At 34.8% G+C, this 19,616-nt stretch overlaps 2 long non-coding RNA genes across 2 annotated transcripts in view; one reads left to right on the top strand and one right to left on the bottom strand.

The window, feature by feature from the left end:
• Positions 1–19,616, top strand: part of LOC137622923 (uncharacterized) — a 45,939-nt gene that overhangs the window by 25,883 nt on the left and 440 nt on the right. The window contains exons 3-4 of the long non-coding RNA XR_011040521.1: positions 8,324–8,398; positions 19,438–19,539. This is a non-coding gene — a long non-coding RNA (uncharacterized lncRNA). The remainder of the gene's footprint in view (positions 1–8,323; positions 8,399–19,437; positions 19,540–19,616) is intronic.
• Positions 9,216–19,616, bottom strand: part of LOC137622922 (uncharacterized) — a 96,518-nt gene continuing 86,117 nt past the window's right edge. Inside the window, exons 2-3 of the long non-coding RNA XR_011040520.1 lie at positions 19,431–19,586; positions 9,216–17,162 (exon numbers count right to left, since the gene is read on the bottom strand). This is a non-coding gene — a long non-coding RNA (uncharacterized lncRNA). The remainder of the gene's footprint in view (positions 17,163–19,430; positions 19,587–19,616) is intronic.

The following is a 19,616-nucleotide window of genomic DNA, read 5'->3' as shown; positions in this document are numbered from 1 at the left end:
AACGAACAGAATTGAGAAGTGGAATTTCATAAGTCCCTTTGCTTATCTAACCATTTAAAGTAAAATTGTCGTTCAACCTTTAAGTATTTTGTGGTAAGTCGGGTTTAGAAATAAAATTAACATCAATCAGTCACATCTCTTATTATTTATTGAATATTGTGAATTTATTCATTGAAATACATTCCTTCAAGGTAAGTCTGCCCTTTAGTATTGACCCTCTCATTGCCAACTTAAAGGTTTAAGACAATATTGCTATTTCAACTGTTCTATGTAAGGGTGAACGAGGTTGAAGCTCCATTAACTCGTATTGGTCAGTACAGTCAGCCCCTGCAATTCAGTTTGTGCACAAAGGACTCTCATTCGACTCAATTAAGATAATTTACTCCCCCCCCCCTCTCCATCTCGGTAGGCTCTTTGGCTTTTTGCCATACTTTTGACACGTCAGCTACGCAGTGGTCTGGTGTGTGGGAGTTAACATATTTTAAAGAATTCATGTGTTACTTTCAAAGAATTCGTGTTACCTTCCAACAGTTCCAGCATCCACATTTTTGTTTCTAAGCAAATGTATGGTTATTAATGTTCATTAATCTTTGGAATGTGTGTGTAGTATTCATGATTCCAGGGTTGAATGCCATTATTAGTGGTTTGAGTGATTGGTTTCATCGAAACTCCTGATGCAGACAAAGTAGTAATGATGATAATTTAGCTGCTTTAATTTCCGTTATGAATTTTTCCCAGATTTGTAATTGGTTCTTTGGTATAAACCCCATCACAGTGATAAAGGTGTGGGTGGTGGTGTTTTCTGTATTCCGTTGTTGATAGATGTCCTTGGGAATTGGGCGGGACCAAACTTTTTTTTTTCACCTACCAGACACACTGGTACAGTGTATATATAGTTTTTATTTCATACATTTTCAGTAGCACAGCTGTCGTAGGAGTGTTAGGAATTGTTGTAAGGAGTAGATTTCTATTTATTGAATGTTAAATGGTAGACAATTGCAAATAATTATTACGAAAAGTGAAGTCTGTGTAACCGAAGAGACAGTAGACAGACAGTCAGTCAGTCAGGCAACCCCTTTTCCCGATCTGCAGAGACGACACTGGGAGAAGGAAAGCAAGAGCTCAAAATTTTGGTCCTGGAAGCAAAGGAGAAGAGAGAGAGAAAAAGCCTCATCGCCTAAACCCGTAGATCCGAACTTGTGGTGATGGTTACACAAGCTCAGTTCTGTGGGGATAGGTTGTGCAGAGCAAATTTCATCGCTACCTCCAGGAATGCAGCCATCGAAATCGTCGACAGGTGTCAGATGTCGCTGGTTTCAACCATTTCCTCCTCCTGAAACGACTGGAAGGTTTGTTTAGAATGTTAATTTCTCGGTACTTTAGAAAAAATGACAGCAGCCTCAACAGCAACCGACATAAATTAAGGTTTTATTCTCCTAAGTATATTTGGCTGATACAGCAAATGGTCTGTAGGTTTTCTCCATTATCATATATAATTGAATTGTGCTTTACGAATAAAATTTTAAGTTTCTGTTCCCATGTATTTGTAAATTATTCAATATGAAAGGGTAGTCTTTATATTAAATTAAAATACCAAAATTGTTTTTAAGATAATCAGTGTCGAAGGGGAGATTTTGTTATAACATGTAGTTTAAGTAGAATTTGAGTTTAATGTTCATTTTCAGGCAAATTACTATTACGAAACATACATTATAAAATTTTAATTTTGTTAGTTTTTTTTTTGTGTGTAGTGTGTATTGTTACTGGTTACCTCAACTTCAGTGGTCATTAAAACCAGTTAGTGTAGTCATGAAAGAAACAAAATACAAAATTTAGTTTTACATTGAAATAAAGGTTACTTGAATCGCCCTCACTTGATATTGTGTTGAAACTTTTATCCTCAAGGATTCTCATATGTTGCCCAATAGTATTTCCCTTCATGGATAATTTGAAATTGTAATAAAGTAACAAATGAAGTGTTATTGTAGTTTCTACCAAACAATGTTTTAAGCATTTGTCTATGTTATGCCTTGGAAATGGAAGACGACATTCTGTAGGAAGGAAGAAGAAAGAGATCGCAGACTGTGCCTCCGAATGTCCGGTGAGGTAGTAGGTTGTATAGTTGAGCGCTACATCATTAAAGGAGAACTGTACAACTTGCTAACTTTCCGGGCCGGGGGTAGATGCATCGCCAAAAATCTTCAGCCAAGATTAAACAACGCCCAAAGACTCGAGGATGCCTTTTCTAGCCCCTCCCCCCTTTTCCGTAGGTCTTTTGGTAAAGGATGGGTGGTCTCGTGATTTCAAGTGCCTGTCTACTGATTTATTTTCTCTGTAATACTGGTTTGAATAGAAAAGTGGAGTTACTTTATAAGTGCATATGCTAAATGAGAAATTGAATAGGCTTAGTCCATAGATTTTAACTATGTAATGGATTGTTGATAATTACAATGGGTCAGTCATAATTTCACACGATCCAGTTTGAAATATTAACTATCATGGCTCAAATTTGATCCTTAGCAACAGTTGCCCTTATCTGTGTTATCAGTTAGTCTTTGGAGGGAGAATGGACTTCCTATCGTCTTAATCAAACTTAAGAAGAGTAGCAAGTCTCATATTCACGTATAAACCATATGGCATATCACATTATGTAGGTAGGCTTAATTCTTGGCTTAAGCCTTGCAGTTGGATACACCATGTTTTACATGTACGTTATGTTAAAGTTGGGAAATCCGGAGGGAACTGAAGAAAGTTGGTTGACTGAATAATGTTTTTTTATGCAAGTAAGGAACACTCGTGTAGACCAGAATTGTGTGAATAGGAAAGTTAAAATTATCCAATTTTTGTCTGAATTGTATCATAATTCATTTTGTGACTTTTTTTTCAATTTTAGTTTTTATTGGTTGGCCATTGTTGTAATGTGAACAAGCAAGCATATTGATGTATATGATAATTAAAATGGATATTTGTCATGAAAAATAGTACCACTGTTAATTAAAAGTAATAGCAGCCCTTCATAGACGAGCACTTACTTAAGGGGCGCCACATTATTGAGTTGACATGTCTGTGAAACTGGTTTTGTCCGAATGAACACTAAAACAAATGTGCCGGTCACAATATTTAGCTGATATGGTTCTGCACGCTCGGTCGACCTTTTATTCGATACGTTAGGTGTGGTCTGGAATACACCCATTACCTTAGGCCTGGCTGTGTGGCGCCTCTGTCCTCATTTGAATGTGAATGGGTCCCTCCCTCTGTCACTTGTTAGGTATTTCGGACTCCAGCCGAGCCTCCTTCCCTCCCTCCCCAATCCCTCGTCCCTTAACAGACATACCCTCTTTAACCACCTATGACTTCACCTCTACTTTTTACTGATCTCGGTAACCGCCAATTGATTGAGCAAATTTCTTCCAACCGCAAAAATCACATCATGGAAACATCATCTTTTACGGAATCATTTGTGCATCTAACCAGTCAAGAAATTTACTTTTAAGTTATGAATTTTAACTAATATGACTTTGAATAATCTATAACGAACTTATGACCGTCCCCAATCTTTCAAATTTAACTATTTGACGGATTTGCCTTGATTTTTCTCCCATATATTCCCATCATTATCCATGTTTTCATATTTTCCATCAAGATCTTGTAATTTATCAGTGTTTTTAAATCCAGATCTTTAGCAAAGTAATGAAGTGCACCTTAATTGCTCATAAAAGATGCTCTCTCTCTCTCTCTCTCTCTCTCTCTCTCTCTCTCTCTCTCTCTCTCTCTCTCTCTCTCTCTCTCTCTCGCGCGAATGTTCAAGTATCATTAGATGGCTCTGAAGACTCATTCAACTCTTCCATAACGAGAACATAGGGAAGGTAAAGTTTGACTAGTCAGTCATGAAAATGGACCAGAGAAGACCTTGGGTTGGAGACAATGTAAGCAAGGTCAAGAAGAACAGGTCAGCCAGTGAGACTCAAAATTAAGCCTCACTTGCACATCAATGTCACGGATCCCACGGCTACCCGTGACATTGGTCTTGTCCTGTACCCATCTCTCTCTCTCTCTCTCTCTCTCTCTCTCTCTCTCTCTCTCTCTCTCTCTCTCTCTCTCTCTCTCTCGTGATTTCCGTAGATCGAATAATTTTAAACTGATTTCAAATTACACGCGCGCACACATACAGAACATGTATGTATAATACATACAGTATGTGTGTACGCGGCTCTTGAAGTCTATATCGACATATCAGGTTCCCTTGCATTTAGTTGTAAGGCTGTCCTTACCCACTTATGACAACTTTATCTTTTACAGCTTGAATTAAAGATATAATCATGATGTACATTAGTGATTGAGGGTGTTTTACCAACGTAATTTTGATACTAATATAGAATGGCTCATGCCAGAGAATTTTATCCAAATACTATCTAGATGGTAAATTTGTTGCAGACATTTTACGAGATGTGGACGATATCGATGTTCTTGTTGGTTATCTATATGAAATCTATATTTTTCATTTAATTTTATTTTTTAACTGTGTGAATGACATTTAGTTATGAGTGAATGTGGTATTTATAATTTTTTGTCTCTACCAATGACTCCTCCTGTCCCAGTGTTTAGCTTTGGGCGTAAAATGTTTATTCCAGTGTAATCCATTTTCCCAAGTCGTTAAATATTCAATATTTAGGATTAACTATGGAGTCGTGAGAACTTGGCATGATCTCCCCAATACTCAAGCACCGTTTACTTAACACCTATCGATTTTTTATATATTCAGTAGCATGAATTAACGCAAAGGAATCATGAGGTGACTTGTAATATATTAACCATAGGCATATTAAGCTCTATAATTTAAGCAGCTCATAGAAACATTTATTTTAACGTATTCACCACATGTAGCATACATAATGACTTTGGCAAGCTTTGAGTTGTTTCCTTCATCGATGAGTTATGCACCGGTAGTTGAACCGTCGAACACACACGTGAAGTAAAATACTAAAAGTTTGTATTGGAAAATTGGCATGGACCATATAAATATTGACATTTGCGTGTAGGAACAAAAATAAATTTAATTGATTTTAGCATTTCGTATTCGAAATTGAGAAAGTGAACGGGAAGTGACTCGCCTACAGGCATTTGGAAGTTAGTTTTCGTTCAAAATAAGAGACGAAGTATTTCTCCTCTCGCGTTTATGAGTAGCGGCATCACCCCTTTAGTGCATGGCCATGTTCATCCCATTCATACGAACAGCTGTGCTGCCTTTTGAATGGCAAAAATCATGCAGCTGCGAGTAGGTTACTAGTGGTGCTGCTGCTGCTTCATTCCCCTAAAGGAATAAGCACTCAGGAAGTTTTGCCTCGCTTATACTGTATGTAGTTACCCGTTTGTTTTTTTTTTTTTTGGGGGGGGTCGATTGAATGTGCGTGTGTGTGTGTGTAGCAATTGTGATTGATAGTTTTCTGATCTATAAACTAATTTGACCTGTCTTTTCGTGAAGATCTGAAGTTTTGTTTATAACTAAAATTGCGAATCTACCATTTTTATCTTACTATTAGGGTTTCGCTTTATAACTCGTTTGGTTTAGCATATTTCTCAGTCTGGGAGAATAATCTATATTAATCCAACAACCAAGTTTAGAAGCCATAGTATTTTGCCTTTTTATCCGCCTATTTCAAATTTCTTCCTAGATCAAACTCAGCTTGGCCAGTAACCTTGGTTGGGGAAGGGGTAGGGGGTTCTTGCTCCTTCACTCGAAGCTTCAGGTACTTTTCAGCCTTCCAGACCTCTGCTCCTTTCTTTCATCGTACCTTTTAAAGTTGTACTTAATAGTTGCAGCAAATGTTTTTATTTTGACCAGGCTGTCATAAGTCTTTTTATAGTTTATATATGTCATATCTGTTTTGACGTTGTTACTGTTTTTAGAATGATTTGTTCTCATTTATTTATTTCCTTATTTCCTTTCCTCACTGTGCTATTTTTCTCTATTGGAGCCCTTGGGGTTATAGCATCTTGCTTTTCCAACTAGGGTTGTAGCTTGGCTTGTAGTGATAATGATGATAATAATAATAACAATAATAATAATAATAATAATAATAATAATAGGGCGAGTGAGAGGTAGCCTACGTATTCCCCCTTCCCCGTTGCTTTGGGCACTGAATGTCTTCTCGGAGCCCAGATCAGGGCCTTCTAGGCCAAATTCAATCAGTACCACTTGATTTTGAGAGACCTGATGTCCATAGGCTCTCATATTGGAAGTGGATGGGACAACTAGGCGCATGTGACCGAAAAGTTCATTATAAAGTTTGACTTCGTAATATTTCTGATGAATGCATTTTTACACAAGTTGTTTAGTCCATCTTCGTTCGCCAAGAGACGTCAGAAGAGATTTGCAAAGGTTTGTCTCTCTATTACTGTGTCGTGGAAGTTGTGATTCAGCTCTCAAACTGTGTAAGCTAATTGCTGCTCGATTGTTTGAAGTAATCTTTTGGAGATGATTATACCTGGTGATTTGGTATCTAGGACGTTTCTTTGTATTGAATGTCTGAAGGGGTGCACTTCTATGGAATGTGTAAGTGGTTCACTTCTGTTACGTTAAAACACAAGCACCTTGCAATGTTGTATTCACTATCACATTAGACTGGTACGTTACTAAATTTGTGTGGAATATGATTTTCACCACCTCGGAAATCTTCAGTATCAAATAGAAAGGTCCTATAATGTGTAAAAAATTTTATGTTGCTCCCATACATGACTTGAGGCGTCTTGGATACAACCCCTTTTTTACCCGATTTGCTTTATCTATTGTATCCAAAACACTCGAATTAGTCTTTCCATAGGTGTTCTTATTTCACAAGTCTTCAATTTCCCCTTTCGTCACTTATCTTTAAACATGGATTAATAAAGCACTCGTATTATATACATTTTTGCCAGTTGCCACTTTAAACTTCACTCCAGATATATATATATATATATATATATATATATATATATATATATATTATATATATATATATTAATTATATATATATATTAATTATATATATATATTAATTATATATATATATATATTAATTATATATATATATATATTAATATATATATATATATATATATATATATGAATGAATGATTGTATTTGTATACATTACTTATTGTGTATATATAATGTACATATTTTTTATGCATATTCATATATACTGTATACGTTATGTATTTACACTTACTACCGTAGAATCATATTGCATTTTCTCTCCTTGGAGTTATTTTTCATCCATCAAATTTTGAGGTGGTGAACAATAGTATTTGGATGATTCGTCACGTAACTATCATTGGTTTTTAGAGTTCCATTGAAGGCCATTACTCATGTGGGATTAGTTCCAGTGATGGATTACAGCTTACCCTACGGAGGGTATCGATTGCATTTTGTGTTGACAGGATTCAGTGTTTTATGGCCTGTTTCAACGGGTCAGAATATTCCAATTGTTGGTGTGTCCTCATCGGATGCTTTGTATTTGTTGAATCCTGGGAAAAATAGAGGCTGAAATAATTTACCTATATCTTTATTTATATATATATATATATATATATATATATATATATATATATATATATATATATATATATATATATATATATATATATATATATATATATATATATATATATATATATATATATATATATATATATATAATATATATATTAAATGCAGTGATGCTTTTAATTTTGTTCAGTCGTGTTGTCCATTATTTTGTTTTAAAGTTGAAATACCTGTTTCTTCAATATGTCATAACATTTCTTTCATAATTTCTCATAGACTAATATATGTGCTCAATAAGCACACTAGGTGTAAATATAACGATTTCTCAATCTTAAAGTACTCTATTAATCCTCCTGAAAGAAAGTGATACGTAATAAAATATGAAATTTTATAAAATATAAAATCAGATTTCATAATGTCAAAACAGTAGAAGCATAAGTATTTTAATAAAAAAAACTACGCAAGCTATTATATTTCAAAGGGTTCACGGTGTTGAGATTACACTATTAATTGTGTGCAGATTTAGAAGTGAAGCTACCAAAATTAAGGTAGCCCTGTGCTTATTAGGTAGTTTCGTAGGTAGGTTACCCAATTTACGTCAAAGGGTTGGGATTCGTAAATTTTACTTTAAAATAAAAGTCGTATAGTATGACCAATCAAATATTCTTCTCTATAACTTATTTATTTTAAATAAAAGCCAAAAAATACAGTCTGCACAGTATGGAACTCTGATATAAAAAAAAAATAACGTTGTTGCTTAAAGTACAATAATATTAATGGTGTGCATTTTCTTTACAGATACGGTTTTAACCCTGGATGGCAAAATATGAAGTAGAGGGCCTGCCCCTGAGCTCGGAATATCTCGATTAAAGTGTGAGTATTCTGTCGCCAAATCGGTGACATCGTATTTGTTGGTGTATTTTTCGCGCACAACATGACTGGATCAGTATATCTCCTGGATATTATTTTTCGTTGTGCTGTTTGCAGTATCAACAGAATGGGGAAAAAAATACATAAAAACGAAGTACTATATTTCAGTATAAACTGTTTCTACACTAGTTTGTCATGCATTGTTATATTACTACAGTATATGTGATCAAAGTAGTATATCGTGTTACTTCAAATAACCATAATTTCTTATTATGCGAGTGTTGTCATTTTAATTAGTTATGAAAACGGTAATTAACTTGAAAAACCTGACTTGATCTTCTATTGCCAAGTTTACTTAGTATGCGTCATAGTTATACCCTAATTGTCCATAGTTTTTAAAGCTTTAAACTGGGATTTCAGAATAGGGAAACTGCTTGGATCTGGGTACTATGCACAAATATAAATCTAAGGTGAAATGTGGCATGAATTGTTCGGATGATCTTCCTAGTCACTATGAAGGGCATATTTTAAACACACACTGTCAAGAGTTTTATTTTTACATTTATTAAAATGTATCAACGCTGGTTTTGCCTAGTTGAGTCGATGATTTTGCGATATCTAGAATGCCAAGACGCGAAAGACTATTTTGTTTGAAAGGGGAACTTTTATTTTTGTCTTCTCATTTTCTATGATTTCACTGTTATTATTTTTATACAAGCATTTCTTATATAATTATGTTAGCTTCTTGACTACTCGTATATGTGTGAGGGGGGTGTTGGGATTAGTGGGGGGGGGGGATGAAGTTGAAAATATCTAGAGGTATTAAAATTGATACTTGGCTTAGGACTTCATAAATAACCTTTAATGTTGTGAGTTTACACATACAGGAGTTTCTATTATTGGTCAGTGTTACCTGCTTGATATAGAAGTTTGATTTTATAATATGGGGGGTTAGTAGAGATGGCTGCAGTTTAGTTTAGTTTGCCATACTGCATGAAAATCCTGAAATTTGATAACTACTGTGGGGTTAGGTACTCTCACTACTATTAGAACCGTTGGGGGGTTTGTCCAGGGATGAGTGAGCTCCCGTAGGTTTTAGGTGATATTTAATAAAGAAAAAAATAATTGTGAAAGATTTTAATTGCATAAATACAAGTTGTGTATAACAATTCATCAATAGAATATTGAATATAGCGTTTTTTCCCTCTAAATGTTGAAAAATATTCATAAACATTGCTTGAACGGCCTGATGCTCGAAACTATTGAATTAAGATGCAGTTCAATAGTTCCTCAATTTTAGGGATACCGTTTAACACTTCTATTAGTTACCTGTTGTTTTTTTTTTTTAACTCCTCGACTCTTTAATATCAGTAATGTTTCTCTTCAGGAGGAGGTTAATTTTCATTCAAACATACCTATTAAATGGTTTTAAGGTCCCCTTTTCTTTTAATAGACTGCCCAACTACTAAATAACTGACAAGTAGTTCAGTACACAAAGGTAAAATAAACATCATTTCGAAGTACATTTAACTTTGGTTCAGGACAAACCTCCTGGTTAGAATAATGTTCCAACAACTCTTGAAAATGTTATGTAGGAATTACATACAACTGGATAATAGGAACTACATTTTTTACTGTTTAAATGAGGATTCTCGGAATTACCGAGCTGTTTAATTTTTTAGTATTTCCTTAAAGTATCAATACTAATTCATGATTTATTTGTAATGAACTTTAAACGTACAAAATTTTTATTAGTCACTGATTGAGGTAAAACATTACCATATCAATTTATTCCCCTGTTAAGGTAATAAAATGAATAGCAACAGTGTAGATGCAGTGGAAGGAGATTATATTAAGCTTTGGCAAAATTCTGGAATGTATGCTTAAAGGCTGTAATACTTTTTATTGTAGATATATGGTGCAGCTTCAAGGCTGGACCAGGTTAGAAAGATTTTACAAAAAGAATCAAATTGCCGAGATATTAGAGGGTTGTCACGAGATGAAAATGGTAGATGCCGTTGATCTGAATTACATTAGATTTGGAAGATGCGGGATGAAAAGTAATTCCAGAAATCTAGAGAAAGAGAGATTACGACATAAAATCTGTTAATACAGAGGAAAAGTACAGAAGATAGGATGGGAAAATATTGCCTCGTATTCTAACTCATGCAAGAAAATATGCGAACAACGATTCCATAATTTTAGAATACCTGTTAATAACACTTTAAATTAGCAAATCAGTCAAATAACAACAGAAGACATTACTAAGAAGAAAAATTCCTAAGACTATTTTTGTATTACTTTGAGTATGTACTTTATCAAGTAATTTTAAAATAGGAGTACCAGGGACTGAAGTAGGCTATGTGGTTCTTATTTCTAGAATAGCATGTTTACCATAAACAGTTTGTTTGATACAGTCAGTATTAGTAAATTTCCTTGTTTTTTGGTACCTGGATAACGAATTATTTCTCTTTATTTCATATAAGTAATGAAATATTTGACGATTTTCGTAGGTGGAGTAATTTCATGGCCAGTGGCATTTGTAAAACTGAACAGTAGAATATGCAAAATGTATGAACATATCATTCTTACTATTACTACTCTCCAAGTTGCAAACTTGATTGAAAACCAAAAAGCTAAGAGGCCAAGGGCCCCAACAGGAAACCTTCCAATGCGGAAAGAAAATGGACAACTATTGAGAGATATTATAGTAGTATGTATAAAGATATAAAAAATAAACGTTAATAACTAAACCTACCCATTAGGAAAGCATTCAGACTGATTTCTCCAATACGTAAAGATTGGAGAACCAAGTAGGGCAAGTATCTACGAAATTAATATTCTTTGTATATAAATCAGAATAGCTCTCGACTTATAGATTAGGGTACAAATCATAGTGGTCCCACGAGCACTACTATTATTAAAGACTGTACATGAGAGATGTAACTGGAATAACATTGTAATTCTATACATGGGGAAAGTGTTGAATTGAATATATTTTAACTGCCATACCAGTAAGGTTTATGTAACATTCTGAAACGCAAATATAATATAATGTTGGTCTTCAAGTTTTACTTGGGGTCCATACTCATACAATCAACTTACCTCATTTTAAGTTACCTTTACAAAATATTCTTTGCACCCATTAAATTTGACATTAGTACAGTACTATGCAAACCAAGGTATAACCTTAGTTGGAAAAACACGATGCTAGGAGCCTAATTGAACAATATTTATAAACGGAGGGTTTTACTTCAAGGTCTAGGATAAGGGTTAATTCAACTAGATTTTAGTTGATTTTCTCCACACCGAAGATAAGGTAAAGAAGACCTGGTTCACCTTGCTAGGACTGCTGATTTGTTTTACCATAGAATTATGCAAACTGAAATTTGACATCAGGTGACTACTCTCTTATGCCTAGTTAGGGTTGGATGGAAAGTAAAAGTGCAACATTGACACTCGAATTTTAGTTTTTTCCACCCCCCAAAAATTTAGAAATCTCGATTTGAGTTTATTACTTATGTGAGTTTAAAGTAAACCCCTCCGTTTATAAATATTGTTCAAATAGGCTCGTAGCATCCTGTTATTCCAACTAAGGTTATATATAGCTTGGTTTGTGATAATAATAATAAAAGAAAAAAAAATACTGTACTAATGTCAAATTTAGTGGGTGCAAAGAATATTTTGTAAAGGTAACTTAAGATGAGGAAAGTTGATTGTTTTTATAAAGAAAATGACAATGGAAAGAACACGAGGGTATCGTTATTAAAAGGTACAATAACTGCATACCATTGGTTGCGAAATTATACCTGGGGGAAACTTACATTGGCAAGCAGTGTCGTTTGTGTGGCATTTTCATGACTATTTACTGTTATTGTAAGCTGGTTGAATTTTAAAATAACCTATTGTATCCCATGGTTATCTAGGAATAAGTGTTTTTGAATATTTAATTTTTTTTTTAATTGATGGATTCTTAAAAATACATTGAAGTAATGTTTCCTTATTTCTCTTTAGTGAACCGATTTGTTTCATATGCTTTACTTCAATAAAGAAAAAAAAATGTGCACCAAGTTAAATAAACAGTATTGCCTTCAATATATTGTTGTAAATGTATGAGGAATTTTGAAATCAGCTTTTACTCGGGATATCTTTTTTTTTCATATTATAAAGGGAAACGAATGGAACTCAGAACTCTATGTAGTAATAATTAATTATAGGCTACCTCCATATTTGAGGAAAATAGGGCTCTTTAATATTTGTAGTTGTATGAAAAACTGTAGGTTGAATGTCTAGTGTATAGGGAAACATTCTAAAAAATATTCTTGCTTGATCTATAGGCCTGCGTATCACATATCAGCATTGTTTTACTCGCAATTACTTTTCTTGCATGTGTATTTAACTTGTAAATGGTATTGAATCAATATTGTAAACGGTATTGAATCAATATTGACTGGAATAAGCAGCTTTAGTTTGTCGGAAATGAGAGGTCACTGATTTGATTGGTGCAATGAGAGTTGCAGTTGATAGCCTACTTGAAAAATTTTCAACCACAGGTCTGGATTTTTTCGGATAGCCTTTTGAGAGAGAGAGAGAGAGAGAGAGAGAGAGAGAGAGAGAGAGAGAGAGAGAGAGAGAGAGAGAGAGAGAGAGATAATGAGCAAAAATCTTCACGGAGCTTTGTCGTGTTATTGATTGTGGGGGCCCGGCGAAAGGTGGGTAGCCTCTATGGTTAGAGTGCCACCTGTTGGCTGGGGCCTAAAGCTATGTTTCATGACCTTGGCACCAGATGGCAATAGCTGACGTGTTAGTGGTTGCATAATTGCTATTGGATAAGTTGAATATTATAAAATTATGTGATCATGCCTATGGTTTTTCTCAATGTTTTGATGTTAGACTCTTGGCCGAGTATTTCGTATTTGTAATGGCAATGCATATGAAAGCATTGTTAAGCCTCATCATTCACCGTTGAGTGACAGGCTCCGCCTCTTGCACCAAACTCCGCCCATGGGGAGGAGTCGAAAGCCACTGCGTCCAGTTGAACCGCCTGAGCACGATAATTATGGCTCCTCTTCCAAGTAAATGGAATTTTAGGCTGTTTACATTCCTGGGTCTGCAAATGAAGGCAGTGAAGTGTTAACGGCAACCCGATAAAGTGCCACCTGCGTCCCTTGTTGGAAATTAAGGAAAATTAAATTTTGGGACGACGCCAAATTTTTAAAACGTTCACTTGGCGATAGCGCATAAAGTGAATACAACGGTTACATCGGGTTTAACCATTTTCGACCTTAACTTGTAGTACCCAGTTTCATCCCTAAATTTTAGTGCTCATGGTATGAACTTTTAAGACCGTGAATGTACTTAGGAATCAACAAGGAACGTCCTGGGTGGCTGTGAAAGGTTGTGCGATATCGTCCTAGGTGGTAACGGCACCGCAACACGCCACCAAAGGACCCCTACTTGTGCACTGCAGTCGTGTGCAGCTGATGTTACCGCCGCCACGCCCCCAGGTTATTTCAACTATGAGGACGATGTAGCTTCAGGCACTCTGCCATCAACGCTTATCTGCTTACCTCCTTACGGTGGACCCTGTTATTATTTGTTCTTCATGGGCGAATTTTGGCAGAAAGTCCAGTTTGGGTGTATAAAGCGTCGTCATTCGGGGCTTGTTTATAGCAGCCAAGTCCTACAGATATAGTTACGGTAATTATTTAGTTGTAAATAAACTTCTTGATAGCCTTGTATATGATACATCAGCTAATTTTTACGTGGTCTTTTTTTCAAAGAAAAACTACTACAGTATATAAGTACTTTTTTCTCAGTGGGCAAAAATCAATGCTAAGTTTTCCTCCCCAAAAATGTGAAATATCCTTTACTACGAATTATTTATTTTACTTTAATATGCTCCGGTATTCATTTTGTATGCCCAGTCTGCACTATAACCCTTCTCCCTTAGGTTTCCATTAGTTTAATCAGTGTTATTTTTATAACTATATTCAATGATCTACTTAGTGTCGTTTTTAAAATTAAAATCATCTAAACTGGACCAAATCCAGGTAGATAATTTATTTTCCTTTTTTTTTTCTTTATAAAATATTTAAAATATTCACAGTCTGGGTTTGATTCAGCCAATAGTCTCGTTTCTCTTCATGCGCGTCTGCATAAGGCAGTATAGTTGTGTACTTATTTGTTTCATCCTAAATGCAATTGTTGTGTTGTAAGTACAATAAAAATGCGGGCTACCTTTGCTGCTGTTTTCATTGTATACAATTATTTTTTTTTTTAATTTTTCATCGATTTGGGAATCCATACTTAATTTTTCACTGACAACATTAATATTTATGTAGCATTTATTTATTTGTGAGTTTGCTTTGGTGGAGCATTCATAGATCCTTAAATATTTATTAGTCAGTTCTTTCCGGTGTTTTTTTTTTTATTATTATTATTATTATACGAACCATTACCATCGTCAACTAAAACTGTCTCAAGCACGCTTTGTTAGTAAGCTAATTAATAAGATATTTAATCATTCTTAAATACCAGATTTACACTTGAAACTTGAGATATCAGAGTAATTTATCAATACCAACGTATAGTTCATTTTAAAGGGGAGAAAATTAACGTTCGCCGACATCAGATTGCTTTCAGGAGTTGACGGGTGTCTTGCATTTCTCGGAAAAAAAAAAAAGAATAAAATGTCTACTTTAAATAATTCCTTTGGGTCACCATTCCCAAATTGTAGGTTATGTACTGTTATAAGTAGTTGGACATTAAATTATTACTACCAAATAGCAATTTGATTGGCAAAGTTTTCAGTGTGAACATTTCCAGTGATATCTGGCAACTAGTGAAGTAGGTGGAGCCAAAGGCAAAGTCCGTCAAGGGTATTTTCATGTCATCGTTGGATTATATTTTAGATCTACGGTCAATTTTCTCTCTTTAGATTGTAAGTTTGTGTAAAGTGGTCAAGCTTCTAAACTGATCTAATCGTGGCTGCTTTTATAGTGGGGAAAAAAGCATGTTCAGAACTCGTCAGAAAACCTATTTCTTTCGAAGGAAATAATTTTACAATTATTAAAAGCATTAATATTTCAAGGTATAAGCACTTGATAATGTGGGTTAAGCATGGTAAAGAAGGAATATGCTAATCAACAGTGTATTATTCATAATTTGTGGTTTTGACGGCATTTGCTGATCTGAAGTAATCTCGGATGTAGATAAAGAAACCCTAGTAATTCTCATATACTAAATAAAAATTTAACTACAGTAGCAATAATGAATATAAATGTTGGTACAAGTTGAGCTTTTTTTTTTCAGTCCACCAAATAAAAGACCTAAACCTTTCATGGCTACTAAACGAGTTATGGTTTTGTAACTTCTTAGCGTTATTTTTTCCTATTAGAAATCTTTTAAACTAAAACAGAAACGTGAATATTAAGGAATGGAGGCATCTATTTAGTGCATCGCTATTTTTACTAATACGAGAATCTTTTTTTTTTTTTTCGCTTCAGAAATTTTCTCGTTATTTTTCTTCCGTTCATTATTGTCTGGGTTTTTTTTCCCTCAAAATTTGTGGAATCGAAATAAGCAGGATGAAATTCCTTTTGTATGAACGTCCTTTCATTTTCAATAACTACACAAATCTTTTAAGTTAATTTTTTCAATGTTTGGATTAAGGAAATTTGGGCTTCGTAAAGTAAAATTGAAACGATATGAATGCCAATATCTTCATCTTATTGGAATCTTTCAGTGAGCGTGTTCGAAATATCGTGTTTTTATTGTGAATTCGGTGAGAGGTTCAGGCATAATGTTAACATTAGTTTTCCATCATTGCTTCGTAAGTTTTAAAATAAACTTAATTTTTCACACATCTCGTTAAAATAAAAATATTTTGAAGCCTCTAGTTATATAGTAAACATAACACTGTAGAATTGCGATGGTTAAAATGTGAATGATGGTCGTGTCATTCACATATTCATGGCCAAGTAGACACGAAAAATGGTTCTGAAGAGTAACAAATTACCAAACACTAAGACTCTCACATCTGTTGCTATACTAAGGTGCACTTCTTTGACACTTGGATGAAAGCCAAATTTTTAAGTTGAATGTGCTGCCGTTTCGTAAGCACTGCGTTAGATCGCATCAAATTTGTATGGTGGTTTTGGATTACCTATATCGAATTTTATAAGACGTTCAACATTTTTAAGAAGAGTATATGAATTACAAGGACAAACCTTGCAATAAAATAACTTTGATCTCCACATAGCATCCAGCTTTTCCAACCAGGTTTTATAACTTAGCTGATGATGATGATATATATCCGAGGCACTTAACGATTAGAATTATTTTGAGTGATTTGTTTTTAAGTTGCAAAGTTCATTTAATTTATTATTCAGAATTTTTCCTTTTATTCTCAATTTCGGTCACAGAACAGTTAAAATGGCAAAATAAAGCACTATTATATATAAAGGGTATATTTTGTTTTTATTATAGCTGTAGTATTTATATTTCATCACTAAGGACTTTGATAATTTTGTCTAAAATTTGGCAATATTAAGGATTCATTGCTCATTTGAAATACTGTACTAATAAAGTGATACAATTTCATCTTTAAATCATCCATAGTTATAGGTATTAGGTTGGGGATTATTAAATCCTGGGGTAAGCTCAGTTTGGTTGACAGATGTGAGTTTTCCTTCTTGAGGGGTTTGGAAGGTGCTGCTGCTGTTATACTGTAGATAGTATAGGTACTCACTACTCCGTAGTAACCCTTAAGGAGAGGGAGATATGTGACAATTACTGTTATCAAACTCAAAATTAAAAGTTTTAAAATGAAGGTTCCAATCTATTTGTTATTACAAGCCTTACAGTACATGAGCAACGTTATTGAAATAATTCAAATTATTAATAAAATTGAAATAATTGAAATTATAAATGCTAATTCAAGCCCATTCTTGCATATGTACAGACTTGACTGTTGTGGCCTGGAGTGAGATGGTGCCAGTCATCTACACCTTATCCCAGCCCTTGAAGCATAGGCGTGATGCTTTCTGTCCATCATGAGTTTAAATTAGTTGTAGCAATAGAGTAGGGGGATGTAAAAGGGAGCTAGTGAGAGTTGAAGAGTTAGTAAAACCTGAGGTAAAAAGTGAATATCAAGAAAGTTGAAAATGGCACATAAATTGAAAAAGAGAGAAACTGGTAATTTAGAGGAGTGGAAGTTAGTGAAAGAAGATTTTGTTGGGATTGCAAGTGATGTGTGTGTGGCAAGGAAATTGTTAGAGGCAGCATGAGGAACTGTAGTGAATGGTGAAATAAAAGAGTGAAGATAAAAGTGGAAGAGAAAGAGAGTTTGAAGAATGGCTGCAGAATACAGTGTAGAGAACTACAAAAGACAGAGAAAAATGTGGAAGTAAAGTGCAAGGTAACCGAGGCAAAGAGTTTGGCTGACTGGAGGTGGGGTCAGGGTTTGGGTCGTTGAAGAGAAGCTGGTTTGAGAATTGAGACAATGAAAGATGGAAATGGAAGGTTGTTAAAAGGAGAGGATGCAAGGAAAATAGAGAGGAAGTGAGGAGAGCACTGGATGAAACAAGAGTTGGAAAAGTATCTGGTATGGATGGTGTGAGAGCTGAGATGTTGAAGGAAGTAGATGGGTTTAAGTTGGGATATGTTGTTGCAGTAAATGGTGGAGTGGAAGCAGAAGTACACCAGAGTGTGAATGAAGGATGCAAAGTGTTGGGGGGCAGTGAAGGGAGTGGTAAAGAATAGAAGGTTAGGTATGAATGTAAAGAGTTCTATATGAGAAAGTGATTGTACCAATTGTGATGTATGGATCGGAGTTGTGGAGAATGAAAGTAACGGACAAATTGAATGGTTTGAGATGAAGTGTCTGAGGAGAATATATGGCAGGTGTACCTCGAGTATATAGGGTTAGGAACGAAGTAGCGAGAGTGAGAATGGGTGTAAGAAATGAGTTAGCAGCTAGAGTGGATATGAATGTGTTGAGTGGTTTGGCCATGTTGAGAAAAGTACAAGAGGAAGGCCAAGGTTTGGGTGGATGGATGGAGTGAAGAAAGCTCTGGGTGATAGGAGGATAGATGTAAGAGAATGAAGAGACTGTGCCAGAAATAGGATTGAATGGCGACACAGTTCCGGTAGGCCCTGCTACTTCCTCCGTCCGCCTTGGATGACTGTGGAGGTAGCAGCAGTAGGGGAACGTATAGATACATATTCTCTGATGAATGATATTTGTTTTCTACAAAATCTTATTTCTCAAACTATTTTTCTACCTTCATACCAACAGTAATAATATGTTCAAAGACAGTTTAATTTACTGCTGTAGTAGAAGCAGGCAAGAATTTTATGAGAGTCTGATACATACAGGAAGTTGGATTGCATAGCCTAGCACCGACATGCCTGTGAGGACTTTCAGTACCCAGGTGGAACTGTGTGAAAACCCTGCAATTACACTTTAGTAAAAGTTAGTTTGACCCAGCAAGAGAGAGAAAGTATGTGGGAACAAAGGTAAAGTAGCCAAACTAATCGCTGTTGTATTGCGTACAGTGTACCACGAGACACACTAATGGTGTATTACACATCATAGAGATGGTGATACAGTATATTGATTCCACATGAATATATCTTGCTTTTTTTCTAAGTAAATAGTATTTTCTTTGACTTTTTCGATTAGAAAAACCGAATTCTCTTTCATTAACTTACTCCACTCCCGTTTAACTTTTAGTGAATTGTTCTCCCCTTACCCTGCAGGAAATTTACTGCACTATACAGGATAAATATATATATTTTAAGGATAAGAAACTTGGAACTGTGGCTGTTACAATTCGTTGTTTAAAATTAACCTTTTTATTGTGGTCCAGTTGTGTTATGATTTAAGAAAACCTTTTATTATTGAATTTTTTCTATATTTGGCTAGGTTACTTTGAGGGAATATTTATTGCATTTCCTTGGTTAGATGCATGCTCTACTACTTGAAGCCTATTAACTGTTCTGATATCAAAAGGTTAATTTGGCTACTTACTTTTCAGGTCCGACCAGGTTCAAAATAGAAGAATGCCATGCAATTCCTGCTACAATATTCCATGTCGTCATACATAATGCAAGTTAAGTGACTCCAGACAATGTAAATGGTATATGTATTTAATAATTTACATTCATCTTTGTTTGGGAAGTTCACCTGCAATAGGAAATATAAAGTTATAGTCAT

This window comes from Palaemon carinicauda, chromosome 30, assembly GCF_036898095.1.
Source record: "Palaemon carinicauda isolate YSFRI2023 chromosome 30, ASM3689809v2, whole genome shotgun sequence".
Taxonomy (NCBI): domain Eukaryota; kingdom Metazoa; phylum Arthropoda; class Malacostraca; order Decapoda; family Palaemonidae; genus Palaemon; species Palaemon carinicauda.
The sequence above is the reverse complement of the archived record's forward strand: the minus strand, read 5'-3'. Positions and strand labels throughout refer to the sequence as shown.